An 18,779-nucleotide genomic window follows, 5' to 3' on the forward strand; every position below is an offset into this window, starting at 1 on the left:
TTACAATGTGGTTTTTAATTTCTGCTGTAGAGCAAAGTGACTCAGTTATACATGTATACAGAGATGCTTTTTTTTTTAATTTTTATTTTTACTTTATTTTACTTTACAATACTGTGTTGGTTTTGCCATCCATTGACATGAATCCGCTACAGGTGTACATGAGTTCCCAATCCTGAACCCCCCTCCCACCTCCCACCCCATATCATCTCTCTGGGTCATCCCCATGCACCAGCCCCAAAGCATCCTGTATCCTGCATCTAACATAGACTGGCGATTCGTTTCTTACATGATAGTATAAATGTTTCAGTGCCATTCTCCCAAATCAAAAAATATGGAACGCTTCATGAATTTGCATGTCATCCTTGCACATGGGGCCATGCTAATCTTCTCTGTATTGTTCCAATTTTAGTATATGTGCTGCCGAAGCGAGCACTACATAGATTCTTTTTCATATTCTTTTCCATTATGGTTTATCACGGAGTAGTGAATATAGTTCCCTGTGCTCTACAGTAGGACTTTTGTTTATCCATCCTATATCTAATAGTTTGTATGTGCTAATCCCAAACTTCCAATCCTTCCCGTCCTCACACTTCTCCTCCTTGGCAACCAAAAGTCTGTTTTCTAGATCTCTGAGTCTGTTTATTTTTTTTCCTTTCATAGATATGTTCGTTCGTGTTGTATGTTACATTCCACATATAAGTGATACTATTTAGTATTTGTCTTCCCCTGTCTGATTTACTTTGCTGCTAAGTCACTTCAGTCTTGTCCGACTCTGTGCGACCCCATAGACGGCAGCCCACCAGGCTCCCCCGTCCCTGGGATTCTCCAGGCAAGAACACTGAAGTGGGTTGCGATTTCCTTCTCCAATTCATGAAAGTGAGGTCGCTCAGTACTTTACTGTTAAAGTAATCTCTACGTCCATCCATGTTGCTGCAGATGGTGTTATTTTATTCTTTTCAATGGCGGAGTAATATTCTATCGTATATATGTACCACATCTTCCTTATCCATTTATCTGTCAATGGACATTTAGGTGTTTCCATGTCTTGGCTATTGTAAATAGTGATCAGCACTATTTTTAGTAGCACCAAACTGGAAGCTACTCAAATGTCCATCAACAGTAAAAATAGAAGCATAAACTGTGGTACATTTATGACATGGGAATATGATATGGCAGAGAAAATATGCTATAATAAGGACAAAACTGTAACATAGCCTTGAGTGAAGAGAGCTGGACACCACAAGTGGATGCTTTTCCCTAATTCCATATCAATAAAATATCAAGCAAGCCAAGCTGCACTGGGATTAGCAGTTAGCATAGAAGTTACTCTGGGGGAAACTCTAGTGCCTGGAAGGGAGTGCAAAGGAGGGTATTTGGGGGCTGCTCAGAATGTGGAGTTTTTTCACCTCTGAGCTCATTACACAGGTGTGTTTGTTATTGTTGTTCAGTTGGCAAGTAGTTTCTGACTCTGGAACCCCATGAACTGTAGCATGTTTACCTACTCCTGGAGTTTGTTCACACCCTTGTCTATTGATTCAGTGATGCTATCTAACCATCTCATCCTCTGTTGCACCCTTCTCCTCTTCCCTCAGTCCTTTCCAGTATCAGGGTCTTTTCTGATGAATTGGCTCTTTGCATCAGGTGGCCAAAGTATTGGAGCTTCAGTGTCAGTCCTTCCAATGAATATTTAGGGTTTATTTCTTTTAGGATTGACTGTTTTGATCTCCTTACAGTCTAAGGAACTCTCAAGAGTCTTCTCCAATACCACAATTCAAAGGCATCAATTCTTCAGTGTTCAGCTGTCTTTATGGTCCAACTCTCACATCCATACTTGACTACTAGAAAAACCATAGCTTTGGTTTATAAAAATTCATTGAGTCTTATGCTTGGGAGATATGACTTTCTGCGTGCATGTTGTCCTTCCACGCAGAGTTTAAATGAATGGATGGAAAAATGTAACAGGAAATCGAGCTGTGTTCCTAGCCTTTATGCCACTCATCCACCGAACTCTGGAAGTAAATGAAGACCTTGCGTGTTAGAAAAGACAGAGGCTGTCTATTCTGAGCTTTATATGGCAGCCACCATCACTTGTACTTGGCCTAGACACAGGGGCAAGGAGGGGAGTGGGGCAGCATTACAAAAAAAAGCGGAAGGGCTTAGAGTGTTCTGTGATAGGAAGATGTTGGCAAGGGGAAGCTACGGAGGACTGTCGAGATGTGGGGCATCTTATGTGATTGGTTGGGCACACCGATGGCTTTCTTTGGTGGATCCTGAGTTGCAACACAGGGCGAGAGTATAGAGATGCTGGCAGAACTTCGACCAAGTTCTGACAGTGCTGAGCAAGTTGCTGCAGAATTGTAGTGTGGTTTCCCAAGTTGGTTGCTTCAGAAGTTGTGAGTCAGAGCTCTGTTGTCATACAGGGTCTGAGAGGGTTTCATCAAAGAAGGAGCCATGTGCAAGTGGAATCATTACACACAGGGTTAAAGAAAGTAATGTGCTCTTCCAGAGCCTCACAGTTGGTGCACTTTGGATGTAAGCCTTAGTCACTTGTATTTGTGGGGCTAGACGTTTTCCTCGAAGTAGTTAGACTGTGAGAAAACAACCACCGAGTAATCTAAGTCCATACACACTGAACTAATTTAAGAAATTTCTAATGGAAAGACTATTTATGTAAACTGGCAGACATATCTTCTTAAGCAATTGGTCATTCCCTTTTTTGATGATGAATTTGTTCAGAGCGTCGTTAGATGCTACAAAAAGAAAAAAAAAAAAAAAAAAGCAGCAGCAGCATCCAGTCCCAGTGATGATGTATTTAGAATGGTGGTTTTTAATCTCTCTGATAGCAGAATCAAGAGGGAGCTTTGAAAACTATCATGTTCCTGGTCATACCAGCAGAGAAATACCAGTGCAACTGATAGTGTGTGGGACCCAGGTATTACTATTTTTTTTTAAAAGATCCCTTTTTGTTTTTAGTGTGGCTAGCATTGACCACTAAACCACCTGTTTAGAGCAAAGGTTGTAAAATTAATAATTTGTTGCTGTTGTTCAGTTGCTAAGTCATGTCTGACTCTTTGCAACCCCATGGACTGCAGCACACTGTGCTTCCCTGTCCTTTACTGTCTCCCAGAGTTTGTTCAAACTCATGTCCATTGAGTCAGTGATCAGTAGATTGCCATTCAACCATCTTATCCTCTGTTGTCCCCTTCTCCTCCTGCCCTCAATCCTTCCCAGTATCAGGGTCTTTTCCAGTGAGTTAGCTCTTTGCATCAGATGACCAAAGTATTAGAGCTTCATCATCAGTCCTTCCAATGATTATTCAGGGTTGATTTCCTTTAGTATTGACTGGTTTGATCTCCTTGCTGTCCTGGGAACACTCAAGAGTCTTCTCCAACACCATAGTTTGAAAGCATCAGTTCTTCAGTGCACAGCCTTTTTTATGGTCCACCTCTAACATTTGTACCTAACTTTTGGAAAAAACTTAGCTTTCACTGTATGGACCTTTGTTGAAAGTGATGTCTCTGCTTTTTAATATGCTGTCTAGGACTTCCCTGGTGGCTCAGACGGTAAAAGTGTCTGCTTACCATGTGGGAGACCTGGGTTCGATCCCTGGCTTAGGAAGATACTCTGGAGAAGGAAATGGCAACCCATTCCAGTACTCTTGCCTGGAAAATCCCATGGACAGAGGAGCCTGGTAGGCTACAGTCCATGGGGTTACAAAGAGTCGGACACGACTGAGTGACTTCACTCACTTCACTAGGTTTGTCATAGATTTTCTTCCAAGGAGGAAATGTCTTTTGATTTCATGGCTACAGTCACAGTCCACAGTGATTTTAGAGCCCAAGGAAATGAAATCTGTCACTGTTTCCATTTTTTTCATTTGTTTGCCATGAAGTGACAGGACTGGATACCATGATCTTAGTATTTTGAATGTTAAGTTTTAAGCCACCTTTTTCATGCTCCTCTTTCATCATCGTTCAGAGACTTTAGTTCCTCTTCACTTTCTGCCATTAAGGTGGTATCATCTGCATATCTGAGGTTATTGATATATCTTCTAGCAGTCTTTATTTCAGCTTGTGATTCATCCAGCCCAGGATTTCACATGATGTACTGGGGGCTTCCCTGGTGGCTCAGATGATAAAAGAATCTGCCTGTAGGGCGAGAGACCCAGGTCTTATCCCTGGGTTGGGAAGATCCCCTGGAGAAGGAAGAGGGTACCCACTCTAATAGTCTTGCCTGGAGAATTCCATGGACAGAGGAGCCTGGCAGGCTATGAAGTCCATGAGGTCAGAGAGTCAGACATGACTGAGCAACTAACACACTCTACATAGAAGTTAAATAAGCAGGGTGATATTATACAGCCTTGTCGTACTCCTTTCCCAAGTTGAAACCAGTCTTTCCATCTCCAGTTTTAAATGTTGCTTCTTAACAGATTTTTCAGGAGGCAAGTAAAGCGATCTGGTATTCCCATCTCTAAGAATTTTCCACTGTTTGTTGCAATCCACAACTCTTAAGTCTAAGGCTTTAGAGTAGTCAGTGAAGCAGAAGTAGATGTTTTTTCCTGCAAATCCCTTGTCTTCTCTATGATCCAGCGGATGTTGGCAATTTGATCTCTGGCTCCTCTGCCTTTTCTAAATCCAGCTTGAATATCTGGAGGTTCTCAGTTCACGTACTGTTGGAGCCTCGTTTAGAGAATGTTGACATTACTTTGCTAGTGTGAGATGAGTGCAATTGTGCAGTAGTTTAAATATTCTTTTGCGTTGCCTTTCTTTAGGATTGGAATGAAAACTGACCTTTTCCAGTCCTGTGGCCACTGCTGAGTTTTCCAAATTTACTGGCATATTGAGTGCAGCATTTTCACAGCATCATCTTTTAGGATTTGAAACAGTTCAGCTGGAATTCCATCACCTCCACTAACTTTGTTCATAGTAAATGCTTTCTAAGGCCCACTTGACTTCACATTCCAGAGTGTCTGGTTCTGGGTGTGTCATGGTAATTCCTGGTTTTCTATCCAGTGTTTTACATACACTTTTATTAAATTATCACCAGCATCCATTAAGATAGTAGTTGTTTCCTTGTTTTTCAAGATGTGGGAACTGAAATTCATAGTAATGAAATAATTTGCCTGTAGCAATTAAATAATTAATGTGAACTAAATAATTTGCCTGTAGCAATTAAATAATTAATGTAAAGTCACAAAACTATAGGTACACGAGCCCTTATTTATAGAGAGCTATTTACTGAATTCCCATAACCCAGTATTAAACACAGTGCAATTGACATTTCACTGTGTTTAATCTTGGGTGCTGGGAAGTTTAATGTAATAGCTTATTCATTAGTATATATTCATCTATATAGTTTCTCTGTAAAAATTTTAAAAGTATTCTAAACTCTAGCCCTCAAATTTTCAGATAAAGAATTATGAAACAGGAATAAGAACAGAATCAGATCTAAACAGATCCAGAGGAATCCCTCGTAATCCTAGGCCATATACTGCTATCATGTGAGGTTTTTATTAAGTTGTGTTAATCTAATACATTTTCTTCATCATTTTAGGAACATGTTTATCCAGAGAACCCAAACCAGTCCCTATTACTGATAGGCCTATAATTTCTGGTTCAGAAGAGATCTTAATAGCTTTCTAAACCAATAACCAGTCAGATACTTGATGCAATTTAATCTTCTCAGGACTCAAAACCTATCCTAAAGCCTTTGCCAGAATCAATAGCAAACTCTCAACTTTGTAGTTTATATAATTTATTTTCTCATACTTTTGGAGATCAGTTGCACTTGTATATCAGCATTTAGAGACCTTTTCCTGTTCTTTGTGAGCCATGTAAGACGATGACGTATTTTTGGCTGGATCATTTTTAACTTTTTCCAACCTTTCAGACCAAAGGTCCTGAGCTCTTTCAGTATGAATAAGTTTGCTGCCACAAAGGTGGGGGAGGGACACTATTTTATTGTTTTTTCAACTCTTTATATCCTAGAGACTGTATTTAGCTCTAGAGCAACATCTTTCAATTTTATTAATCTGTATTCAAGTTTTTTTTTTTTTAAGGTAGTTTTAATTTTTAGCATGAAATTTCGGGAGCAAATCATTCCAAGATAGTTTAAAATTTTTCATTGTCCTTGTGCAGATAAGAATTGTAATATTATATGTGTTTTATATAATGCAAAGTGAAAACCTCCTAAAATAGTTTTATACTACAAGTTAAACTGAGCACTGCATCTGGTTCAAGTGATTCTTCATTTAAAAGGACTAAATGAAGGACTAAAAGATCTAGTATATTAGGAAGTATATAAACATACAATTTGGGAGTTAAATGAGAAGTCCAGAATAACAGTTAAGATAGTTTCTCTGTCTAATATTATAGGAGTAAGCCCCTGAATCTCATATTTCTTCTTCCTTTAGGATATTCTTTTCTTTTTTTTTTTGGTCTATTGCTACTGCTTAGTCATTTCAGTTGTGTCTGATGAATCTGTTCTAATTTCTAATATGATGGATAATTGAAGGTATCCTTTCCTTATCTGTACTCAGAAAGCCTGCTTCATTGTCCCTGTAGCTCAGCTGTTTTTTAATTGATCCCTCTGAAGAGATGATATGCTAGCAGAATGACAGAATGTCTCAGAGTCTGCACACTTGTCTGAGAACTTAAATCAGTTCTTTCCTTTCTCCAAAAGAATGTGTAATAGGAAAAGCCTTTGACCCAGAAAGGAGGTCTAGGTAATAATCCTTTACCTCATTTAAAATGCACTTCAGTAGCCTTCCTTTCAATCTCTTGTGAGGACAAATGAAAAAATATATGTGAAATGCCCAGCAGAGTGTGAGTCAGCTCTCAATAAATGGTGGTTGGTGAGTTGTGGAGGCGATTGTTGGCGTGTTGGTGATGGCATTTTGAGCTGTTCATATTTCTTAAATCAATGAGAATCAGTGAGTCTTTGGTGTAAGAAAGTCAGTTGGCCCTAAATGGACTCTTATTCACCTGTACTTTTCAAAAGATGTCTAAGAAGGACTGACGCCTAGTAAACCAACTAAACAACTACCTGGGACATGACTTTTTAAATATAATTATATATTTTGTACTAAAACAACACTGAAGTAGAATTATGATGGATCTTTTAATATGTGTTTTGCATTTGGGAATTGGTTTCATTTTAAATGATGAATAAACTATTATCTTTATAGCACTTAATTTCTCTACAAACTTTAGACCTATTTCAAATCTGTATTTGCATGGAGAGCCATGATAAATATGCATGGGTGCTCAATTAAATGGCTTATTGTCAGCCATTTTAGAAATACACTTATGTTGATAGAAAATAGGATCAGAAGGACCACCTCTGTCTATTCAACACATTGATAAATTAACAATTTAAAAACTGTGCTCTGATAGAGGATGAGTTGACATTTCTTTATGAAGGTTGACTTAAACCCAAACAGAAATCTTGGTTGCAAGTCTTATAAAACTTCTCTTCCATATATTTTGTATATGCATGTGTGTTTGCATATAAAATACACAAATATCAAAGAGCACCTATTTTTCATGATTATACTGAATAGGCTATTTTTTCTTAAACTCTGTTAAGTCATGGATTCCCTTGAAAAATTGGTGTAAGATGTGGAAGTTTTTACAGAAAAATTGACATATACATGCCTACACAAAATACTGTGGGCAGTTTCTAGAGACTGATGAATCTAAATCTGGTAGGCAGTTCATGAATCTCAAAATCAGCACCATTCTTCATTGAACTTTGAGTCAGGCAGAAAATCTAAGTGATTACATAAATTTTATAGTGAGCTTATTGAAGTACAGAGTAGGTAAGCCAGTCAGCTACCTTTTGTAAAGAACAAAAAGCCTAGTTCTTAATTCTTATATGAGCATTCTATTCTCCTATTTCCTAGCTGTATCCATAGTGATTTAATTCCATAATTGGCAGAGCCTGTAGAATAGGTTCTATGTTATTTAACATAACTACTTCTGGTCATAATTCTTACTGCTCCCTGCATTAATTTCTGTCAATTTATTTTTCTACATTTGAACAATTCTGTCAGCAAAGTAGCAGGGTCACTTAGACAAAAATTAATCTATAAATTAGAATACAGCAAAAGTTAAGAGAGAATGATTTTTGTATAGTTCTATGTATTAACTTTTCATCATGAATTTGAAAGTGAATATATTTTTACATTGGACAGTCTTATCAAGCATGAATTTTGTGTCTCATTACTGATCTAAGTTTGTTTTCCAACAGTGAGACATTCCAACTTAGTTTTGAATTTCACATCCAAATAGGAGCAGAATTTCATCTGTCGTTGCACATTGTACCTTTGCTGAGAGGAAGACCCAGATGCCATGTGGAGAGAAATGTGGCCTGGGGATGAGTAAACAGCCACTGCATGATTGATGAACAGGAGCAGTTCATACAGTTTCTGTTGAGACAGAGAGCTACGTCTCCTCAGACCTCTGTGAACTATCAAGTGTGGGCTGACTGAGAAATAGGTCCTGTCTTATTTCCTACCCTTCCCAACATGACAGGAAAAAATGCTCCTTGAATTGCAACAAATCATTTGACACATAAAACAGTAGATCAAAATTATTTTATGAACCCTACAAGAAGATGAATGTTGTAGGACTTAAAATATTTCTGTTGTGAAGTTCTTCTTGGAAATTAGTGTGTTGAATCAGATGGACTCTGGACCCAGAATCCCTGAGTTAAAAATCAGATTCCTTCCTTCTCTGTGTAACCTTGAGCTAATTATTTAGCTTGTTGAACCTCAGTTTTTTCATCTGGGACAATGATTATTCCTACAGTATCTGTTTTGTGTGAGGAACAAATTAGTTAATGCCTGATGTATGGTAAATAAGCTTTCAATGAATACTAGCTATTCTTATTTTTAAATTAAAGGTCATGCAACCTAAAGGGGTGGGATGGGATGAGGAGGGATGGGATGAGGAGGGATGGGAAGAAAGTTCAAGAGGGTGGGGACATGAATATACTTACGACAGATTCACATTTTTGTATGACAGAAACCAACACAACATTATAAAGCAATTATCCTCCAAGTTAAAAAATAAAAAAAAAACTGTAATAATAGCTAAATAAAAAATTAAGTTCATGAGAAATGTTTTTCCATAATTTTACAATTCTGCATGTATCTGAAATTTTTAAGAATTATTATTAATTGTATATTCATTCATTTAGTAGATACTTTTGAGGGGCCTCCAAGTAGCAGAAACTGTTCTTGATCTTCAGCAGGTAGGACTGGATGAAACAGAGTGACAGGAGTGGAGTTGAAGGGGTGATGATAAGGGAATATTTGAGTAGACCATTGAAGTAAAGTGAGGGAAGTGAAAGGAAGAGAATTCCAGGCAGTGGATCTTTAGATGTAATAAGTGTCCAAGGTCAGAGTGTGCCTAGTCTCTTTACAGAACCAGAAGGCGGCCAGCAAAGTCGTAGTGGGAGTGCAATGCACATTGCTTCCGATCTTTCATAATAGGTACAAGAAAGGGAAGCCATTGGATGATTTTGAGCAAGAAAGTAACATCAGATTTATATTTTAAGGATGACTGCATGTGTTGGGAATGGGGGACAGACATGGAATCAGAAAAATCAAATAGGAGCAGTTGTAGTTGTTTAAGTAGAAATGATGGTGTTTTGGACAAGCCTGATGGCAGTGAAGGTTTTTTTAAATTTTTTTTTAAGGCTCAGTAATGTGTTAAATACCTACTGTGCATGGGATGCTTTCCATGTATATTGTCTAATCCATACAACAACCCTATCAGTACCATTCAGAGGTATGATTTGCCCACAAGGTCCTTCAACTGAAGTACAAGTATAGCACGATGCTTACTATGTTCCCCTATTTCTACATCTAGACGTAAAGGAGAGAAGAAAAATGACAAGTACTGCACGTTGATCACGTTGCCTGGCTAAGTAAATCTTTCGTGTGTACCGTAGATATTTTCAGTAGAGGATACTTTGAGGAAAGGTTGTAAGGCTGACAGATTGAAGAGAATAGAAAATGTTGTACAGTGGGTTTTGGAGTTTTTAATGTTTAGAGATCCAGCGCATTGAAAGTAAAATCCTATTTTTGGAATAAGCTGAGTGACAATTTAGCATTTTAGATAAAGCACTAGAAGCAGAATACAAAAATGAAGCTAGGAAGAATAAAAAATCCTGAAAAAAACTTTCAAATTTTAATGGGATATTTATTTAATGAGTAAATAATCATTACACTTGTTTAGTATTTAGTCTGTGGCAATTAGAAACTTGACATTTAATACAAAGAGTAAGACATGATATCTGCCCTCAAGAGCTTAGCTGTATACTAAATGATAATAGCTTAAAAGAAACCATAAAGTGTTCTCTAGAAAGTAGAAGGGCTTCCCTGGTGTCTCAGATACTAAAGAATGTGCTGGCAATGCAAGAGACCCGTTCTATCCCCGGGTCAGAAGATCCCCTGAAGAAGGGAATGGCAGCCTGCTCCCGTATTCTTTTCTGGAGACTTCCATGGCAGGCTACAGTCCGTGAGATCACAAAGAGTCCAACACAACCGAGCAACTAACAGTTTCACTTTCCAGAAATCAGTCAGCAGGTGTTTGTCTTCAGGATGGCAGGGAAGTTGTCACAGTGGAGAAAGTAGTTTTGATAAATAATCTCTTCTGTTAGATTGGACCTAATGGAAAAGTTCACTTGGTTCATGGAATAAAAATCTTCATTTTTCAGTATAGAAAGTCATACAACTTTAGCCATAGGTCCCTATCACTATAGTTAATATATCTGTAGCCTAGAATAGCTTTTTCTGGTCACCCAGATCTCAACTGACCATGAAAGATTAGCTTCTGATAATGACTCTTATAAGTTATTGTTGTTTTTCAATTTGAACTTCATCTTTGGACTGCCTTTTTCTATTCTGGGGCCAGCAGAGACTCTTTCTTCCATCCACCACTCCTTTATTGGGGCTTCCCTGATAGCTCAGCTGGTAAAGAATCTGCCTGCAATGCAGGAGACCTCGGTTCAATTCCTGGGTCAGGAAGATCCACTGGAGAAGGAATAGGCTACCTACTCCAGTATTTTTGGGCTTCCGTGGTGGCTTAGCTGGTAAAGAATCCACCTACAATGCACGAGATCTGGGTTCAGTCCCTGGTTGGGGAGCCATGGTGAAGGCAACAGCTACCCCCTCCAGTATTCTGCCTGGAGAATTCCATGGATTGTACAGTGCATGGGGTCGCAAAGAGTCGGACATGACTGAGCGACTTTCAGTTTCCTCCTTTATTAATTATTTTGCTCATATTAGGATGATATTCTTCTAGCACCTAAAGAAATGGGTCCTGATTTTGAAGAGGGGCTGTGATTCCTCATATAGTGGTAAAAACAATTGGTATTATAGAGAGATTGAAAGAAAACCCTTATTTTTATTATAGCCAGCAGGCCTTTCATTACTCAAAATTGTTCAGCTCTTTTGACTATAAGGATTTTTCTTTGTATCAAAATCATGGTATTGACTTTAAAAGCACCGTTATAGAAATTATTCTGTAACTTGTCTGGCAGTCATTTTGATGTGCTATTAGCATTTGTAAATAGTTTAATATTATTCTAACAGTGAGCTGATTTAACAACAAATAGTTGTTTCACCCTGAGGTTGGAAATCTAAGACCATGTCCTAGCTCTGGTAGGAATTCCAAGAATCTATTGTAGACAGAGTGTTAGGAGTGAGTCTTATGTGTAATATGCAAACTCGAAGTGTAATGTTTATTTGGCATGTGTATAATGTGAAAGTATTTCAGAAGTTGTCTGTATTTAAACATTCAGAATCATTGATTCTTAAAGTGTGGTTGAGGCTCATCTGGGACTCTACAGAACCCTTTGAGAGGGAGTGCAAGTTACACATTATTCATGAGTAAAAAAGATATACTTCACATGTAAAATATACCAATAATCCATTTCAGTGTAATACAGAAGGAAATGTTCGTTGATAGGCTTTCAGATTTTTCATTGCACTAACTTTTAAGAAATTTTAGAAATTTCTATTTGTTGAGTTATGATGTGGTATCACAAAAATTTATCCACAGTTCTCTATAAACACACTAAAATATTCCTTTATTTTCACACTATGTATCTTTGCTAATCTTCTCATTGTTTTCTAAAAAAATCTGTTTATTTTCATGAAACTATGTTATTTAATCATATAATATGAGGATTATTATTTCTACTAAAATAATCAGTAGGTTATAATTTAAAGATTCTTAGTTTAATTGCTAATAGAATAAGTCCTAACAGATATAACCCACATACCCAGAACCTTTTGGAGTCCTCAGTAATTTTAAAGAGTATTAACACATCATGAGATTGAATGTTTATTGTGACTTCCAGCCTTCCAGACTTAACTTCTGTTGCTTAAGCCACCTAGTCCACAGTAATTTTTATAGCAACCCAAAGTGAGATGCTTATAAAAGTTTTTTACTAATGGTCGTGACATCTGCCATTCTCAGAAGCCATGCTTACTTCTTTTGAAGAACAAACCAATAAACAAATCTGCAGTAATCTTTATATCATTAAAAGGGAACTTATCCTTTCATAAAGATTCTACGTATGAAAATCAATTGTCAACATTGTAGACTTTTCCTATGTCTAAAACATTTTGTATGGGCATTCTATTTTTATATTGATATTTCAATGTTCTCATCAAAATAAGATAAAATTAAGCATAAAACATAGATGAGAATGTTGTTCAGGTATTTTTGTAACTAAAATGTAGTTTTAATTTTAGGATCAAGTTTGTACTTTTTATTTAAGTATGACTAGATTTAAAGTTATCCTGTGAACTTTTCTAACAGTTTTCTTATTTATAAAAATTTACAGCAGGAGAACTATGAAAATACATCTTTTTTATTCAAAGAAAATAACTTTCCTTTGAAGATATTCCTAAAATGTTAAAATATAAGGTCACTTATACTTCTAGTTATAATTCTTTATTTAAAAATAAATGCAACAGATATCTTAATTGTCTTTTAATTGTTAGTAGGTATTACATATAAACAGCAAAAATAATCATGAAAAGCTTATGATTTTCTGTTACTATTGGAAGCATAAAATTCTGGAGGTAGAATCATGATACCATTATATACATGACAAAGAAACTGAAAAAAATAATTACATGTTCTCTCCAGGTTTTAAGAAAAGCTATATAAAATAATTTTCATGAAGTATGCACTATATGTATTTAGTAAGAATCCTAAATCAAAAATGTTTTACCTATACTCCTTGTATCCATATGGTTATAGGTGGTCTGGTTCTCTCATAAGTCTTTGTTGTCCTAAAACCGTTTATATTTTTTAGATAAGTATATATTAGGTAAATCATTTACACAGTTGTAGATTCCTTAGGGGATCTTACACTGTCATTTTACAAGCGAACAAGTTTTTGAAACATCTTTTTTGATCCATATTTTCAATTTAAAATTAATTTTAGCACCACAGAAGAGAAATAAAGCTGTCCTGAAATGAAGGATCCCATGAAGGCCATTTGGGGAAAGCTTGCCTACCCTGATTCCTTTCTCCACAACTACAGGCTAATTTCTTTATTCCAATTATTTTAAAATGTTAAAAAAAAAAAAAGCTGTATGTCTCAGGAAACTCAAACAGGGTCTTTGTATCAACCTAGAGGGATGGGATGGGGAGGAAGATGGGAGGGAGGTTCAAAAGGAAGGGTGTATATGTATACCTATGGCTGATTTGTGTTGAACTTTGACAGAAAACAATAAAATTCTGTAAAGCGATTATCCTTCAACTAAAAATAAATTTGAAAAAAAAACACACAGTCCAAAGTATCTAACTGCTTAAAATTTTAATTGGCTCATATCATAAGCCACTTGCTGGAGAGTTCTTGAGAAAAATATTCTAACAGAATATTTTAACAGAATATTCTAACAGAACAAAATTCTAACAGAAGGCAGTAAAGATATGAAACTCAGGTGGACCTGTATTGTGTCTGGTTCTCAGCTGCTATAGAGAAAATGAAGCTTTGCATCAGTATCGGAAGTTGGACCTTCCTTCTCTGATCAGTTCTTTCTTGGTGATCAATAAATTTGTAACTAAAAAAAAAGAAAATTATAAATTTACAATGCAGAAAAAGCCTCTACTCCTATTGTATAATAGGGCATCTTTGGAAATATTATCAAGTAGAAAATAATTTGGAGTAAAGACTTGCAGATAACTTAAATGCCCATCAATAGAGCAATGGATTAAGAAAATGTGATACATATATACAATGAAATATTACTCAGGCATCAAAAATAATGAAATAATGCCATTTGCAGCAACATGGATAGAATTCATACTGAGTGAAGTAAGTTAGACAGAGAAGGAGAAATATTCTATGACATCCCTTATATGTGGAATCTAAAAAGAAATACAAGTAAACTTACTTGTGAAACAGAAAGAGGCTCAGAGACTTAAAAAAATGAACTTACGGTTGATGGGAGGAAGGTATAGTTAGGGACTTTGGGAAGGTCCTGTATACACTACTATATTTAAAATGGATAACCAGTAAGGACCTATTGTATAGCACATGGAACTCTGCTCAATTTTATGTGCCAGCCTGGATGGGAGGGGATTTGGGGGAGAATGGATACATGTATATGTATGGCTGAGTTCCTTTGCTGCTCACCTGAAACTACCACAACATTGTTAATTTGATATAACCCGATACAAAATAAAGTTTAGAGTTTTGGGGAAAAAATACTTGCAGATAACCTAGCCATTTCCTGGAGAAGAAGCATATTGCAGGCTTAATAATTCTAGGTCTGAGCTGTGTTACTCGCTCAGTTGTGTTCAACTCTAGAAATAGGTCTAGAGAAAATTTTCTCTATTTTAAGATCAGTATTTACTAACTGTCTGACCTTCAGTAAGTGAGCCTCCTTAAGCATCAGTTTTCTTATCTCTTAGGTGTGGGTACAAGTAGTACCTTCTATAAGAGTTTATCTGAGAATTAAATAATAGTCTCCGTAAAGCTGTAGCATAATATCTCCCACATTAGAAAAAACAACTTAATGTGTGTTAGCTCGATTGACATTGATTATAATGATGGTGTCAAATATGATGAAGAAAGAAATGGACAAATGTTCAAAATGAAATATTAGTGATATTTTGCTCCTGAAACTATTCTGCATTTTAATATCCTTAAATTTATTTTTCCTTTCTTTTCATTTGAAATTAATGAGATAGACATATGGTTATGTACCAGCCTGATAAAATATTTCCACGATAAAAATATTAGTTTGTATGTGTGTGAAACTTCACCATGACTGATCGTAGATCTTGCTTATGGCAGTAATAGAATAGCTGCCATAAAATGATTGCAATTTTATCTTTACCTAAATTGAAATTTCCTTTCTCTCTTTAATTTTGTTTAAATTTTTAGTTGACTTTGGAAATGCATCAGATTTATTTGACCTGGCTTTGACATTTATGTCTTTATATCTTTTTCCTGATATTAAAACAAAAACAAACAAGCACAGGATGTATCAGACATCAGCATAACATAAGGCACAAGCCTAGATTTCTAGCTGTTCTGATTATCCTCCTGTGTTATATCTCATAGCTTCAGGGTACTGTCATGTTGTGTGTGTGACTTGTAATTAATTCAAAGTATATTGTTTAAAGAGTTCAGAAAAAAAGATTGTTGAGAGGAACAAATGACTCACAGAAACCTCTCACATGCTAGGCCAGTCAGACAGGTGATAGCTTCTGTCCTTAATAGAGATGGTCAAAGACATTATAAAGAAAAAGAAAGTAGCACTTTTAAAGTAGGTAACTGCAAAATAATTCTCCACTGGTGTGACATAGAAAGGATATCATATATTGTGATTTAAAGTGTCTCCAACCTCATCTTTTAGAAAAAGATGTGTATTCCTTGAATCTCTTTTTCTTCCCTCCCTCCATTTCTTCTTTCTTTCCTATTTTTATGTTTTTCTTTTTCAACTATTTCAGCCATGAAACTTTTAATGATATTCATTTAAGTTTATAGCTAGTGTGAAGATCAAGAGGTTTTAAATTTACAATTATTTTTTGATTGTTTGTTAGTGTATTTACTGGTTTTTTGGTTGCTTATTTATAGAGTTTTCTTTGACATTTGGGACATCGTTTCTTTTTGTACTTTACTTTTGGATCCTTTGAACTCTAGTTATTTAATTTTGGTAGAAATCTGATATTTGGGTAACTGAAATACTTGATAAACTAAAACCATTGTTAAGAGTAAAGTGTCTCATTATGATGATGCTTTAAGTTCCAGAATATTCCACAGAAGTAAGAATATGTCAACAGTTTAATTTTTAGAAAAGGAAAGTTTAGAATGTTTATTATGAAATATCTCATGAATATGTAGCAAATCAAATTGATTTTGATAAACGTCTTCATATTCTACTGTTATTTCTCTTCTAGAAAATTTTACTTTGTGTGGTGAGAAATTAAAAGAATATAAGAAATGTACTGGAAATGCATCAGATTTATTTGACCTGAAACAAATGTATTTGGAAACAAAAAAACTGGTATGAATATTAGGAGAATGAAAGAAAGAAAAAGAACCCATTACTTTTAAAATAGGGTAGAACAAATTCAATACAGCTGTGCTTTGTAAGGACAAGCCTATGTTCAAGATCAGAAAATAGTTTGCAGATGTCTGTTCTGATGGGCCCTCACTTTTGGTTTTCTTATGACCTTTCAATGGATTATTCCAAACATGGGAATGAGTTGGTTCTAGACTGACATGTTGTTTATAAAAAGCTCCCTCACCCACAGCATTCATTTGAGATGCCTTAGAAAGCTTTTTTTTTTTTAAATTTAAATTTATTTATTTTAATTGGAGGCTAATTACTTTACAATATTGTATTGGTTTTGCCATACATCAACATGAATCCACCACGGGTGTATACATGTTCCCCATCTTGAACCCCGCTCCCTTTTCCCTCCCCGTACCATCCCTCTGGGTCTCCATATATAACTCTTTAGGATAAAGAGGTCCAGTTATTTGAAGGCCACAGTGTAACATCTCTTAATGCTGAGGACAGCACATACTGGAAAATGAAGAGGCACAGTTTTATAATTAAATAGTATGGCCAAGGAATCTGTGATAAAGTAAAAAAAAGTAATGTATTAAGCAAAAAAAAACCCCACAAACCCACAATTTGAGGTAAAATGGTTTTTGACTAGTTAATCAAAGGTAAAATCAGAATTTATTTTGCATATTTTTTATGTCTGATTAAATTGCACTATATGAACTGTTTATTTTGCACAGAAATTTTCGTGACTATTAGAGTAAATCTGATTATTAAGAAAAAGATTAACTGAAGCAAATTTTGAATTTTAGTGCTTAAGAAAATGATTGCTGTCAAGGAAATTTTGGCATAAGAGACTAACTTATGCCGAAGAAGAAATATAATTAAAAGACTATGGCATAGGAGTTTAAAAGAGTATTAATTGGATAAAATTATTTTACATGCCTTATATATCAGAACATACTGAATAAACGAAATGGTTTAACAGGGGAAGTTTTTAAAAAACAGTTATAAAGGAGATCATACATAAATTGATTTAGACTTTATGTGTTATATAGTATCACTTATTGCTAAATCATTCTGAGAAACTAATATTTCCTTTTATGAAATGTGAAATAGAAGTGTGAGGCTCAGATTCTGGATGTTTTTGGAGCAAAATTTTAACCTCTCTTACTTGCTACAATGGTTCAAGTATATGGCTAACTTCTTTCTATAAAGTTTCTTTTAATTGTTCTTAGGATTAACTTCAGTGATTTCTTTCTGATACTTCTGGAAAGGAAGAGACTATTGATAAAGGTGGAATGACATATTCTGTTAAGAATTAATGGTTTGTGGTGGATTCATGTCAATCTATGCCAAAACCAATACAGAATTGTAAAGTAAAAAATTAAAAATAAATAAATAAATAAATTAAAAAAAAAAAGAATTAATGGTTAAACCCTTTGGAAATTTATAAATGCTTCTTAGGGTACCAGAATATTTTCTTTATTTTCACAGCTACTGAGAGCTTTGGTAGTTGAGGTTGTCAACCAGAGAAAACCATTCAAGTTGTGCCCCTTCCTCAGACAAGACCTACAGTGAATGGCTGGTTAATCAGAGGTTAAATATAGAATGAAAGAGGCAACCTATAAACTGATTTCTTTTATAAGTTGAAGAGCATTATATCACCAATAAGGGGTAGTAACAAATCATAGAGATAGACATCCTAGAATGCGAAGTCAAGTGGGCCTTAGGAAGCATCACTATGAACAACTAGTGAAGGTGATGGAATTTCAGTTGAGCTATTTCAAATCCTGAAAGATGATGCTGTAAAAGTGCTGCACTCAATGCCAGCAAATTTGGAAAACTCAGCAGTGGCCACAGGACTGGAAAAGGTCAGTTTTCATTCCAATCCCAAAGAAAGGCAATGCCAAAGAATGTTCAAGAAGAATGTTCAGGCTACTGCACAATTACACTCATCTCACATGCTAGCAAAGTAATGCTCAAAAATCTCCAAGCCAGGCTTCAGCAATATGTGAAGCGTGAACTTCCAGATGTGCAAACTGGATTTAGAAAAGGCAGAGGAACCAGAGATCAAATTACCAACATCTGCTCGATCATCAAAAAAGCAAGAGAATTCCAGAAAAACATCTATTTCTGCTTTATTGACTATGCCAGAGCCTTTGACTGTGTGGATCACAATAAATTGTGGAAAATTCTTCAAGAGATAGGAATACCAGACCACCTG

The 18,779-nt window shown here is 35.7% G+C and overlaps 1 protein-coding gene and 1 non-coding gene across 14 annotated transcripts in view; one reads left to right on the forward strand and one right to left on the reverse strand.

Annotated features, from left to right (window-relative positions):
- CACNA2D1 (calcium voltage-gated channel auxiliary subunit alpha2delta 1) overlaps positions 1 to 18,779 on the forward strand; it is a 539,624-nt gene that overhangs the window by 230,903 nt on the left and 289,942 nt on the right. The window lies entirely within an intron of this gene.
- LOC120878314 lies at positions 326 to 433 on the reverse strand. The gene has a single exon (XR_005724520.1). It is a non-coding gene; the product is annotated as a U6 spliceosomal RNA (small nuclear RNA).

This window comes from Oryx dammah, unplaced genomic scaffold (assembly GCF_014754425.2).
Source record: "Oryx dammah isolate SB20612 unplaced genomic scaffold, SCBI_Odam_1.1 HiC_scaffold_18, whole genome shotgun sequence".
Taxonomy (NCBI): Eukaryota; Metazoa; Chordata; class Mammalia; order Artiodactyla; family Bovidae; genus Oryx; species Oryx dammah.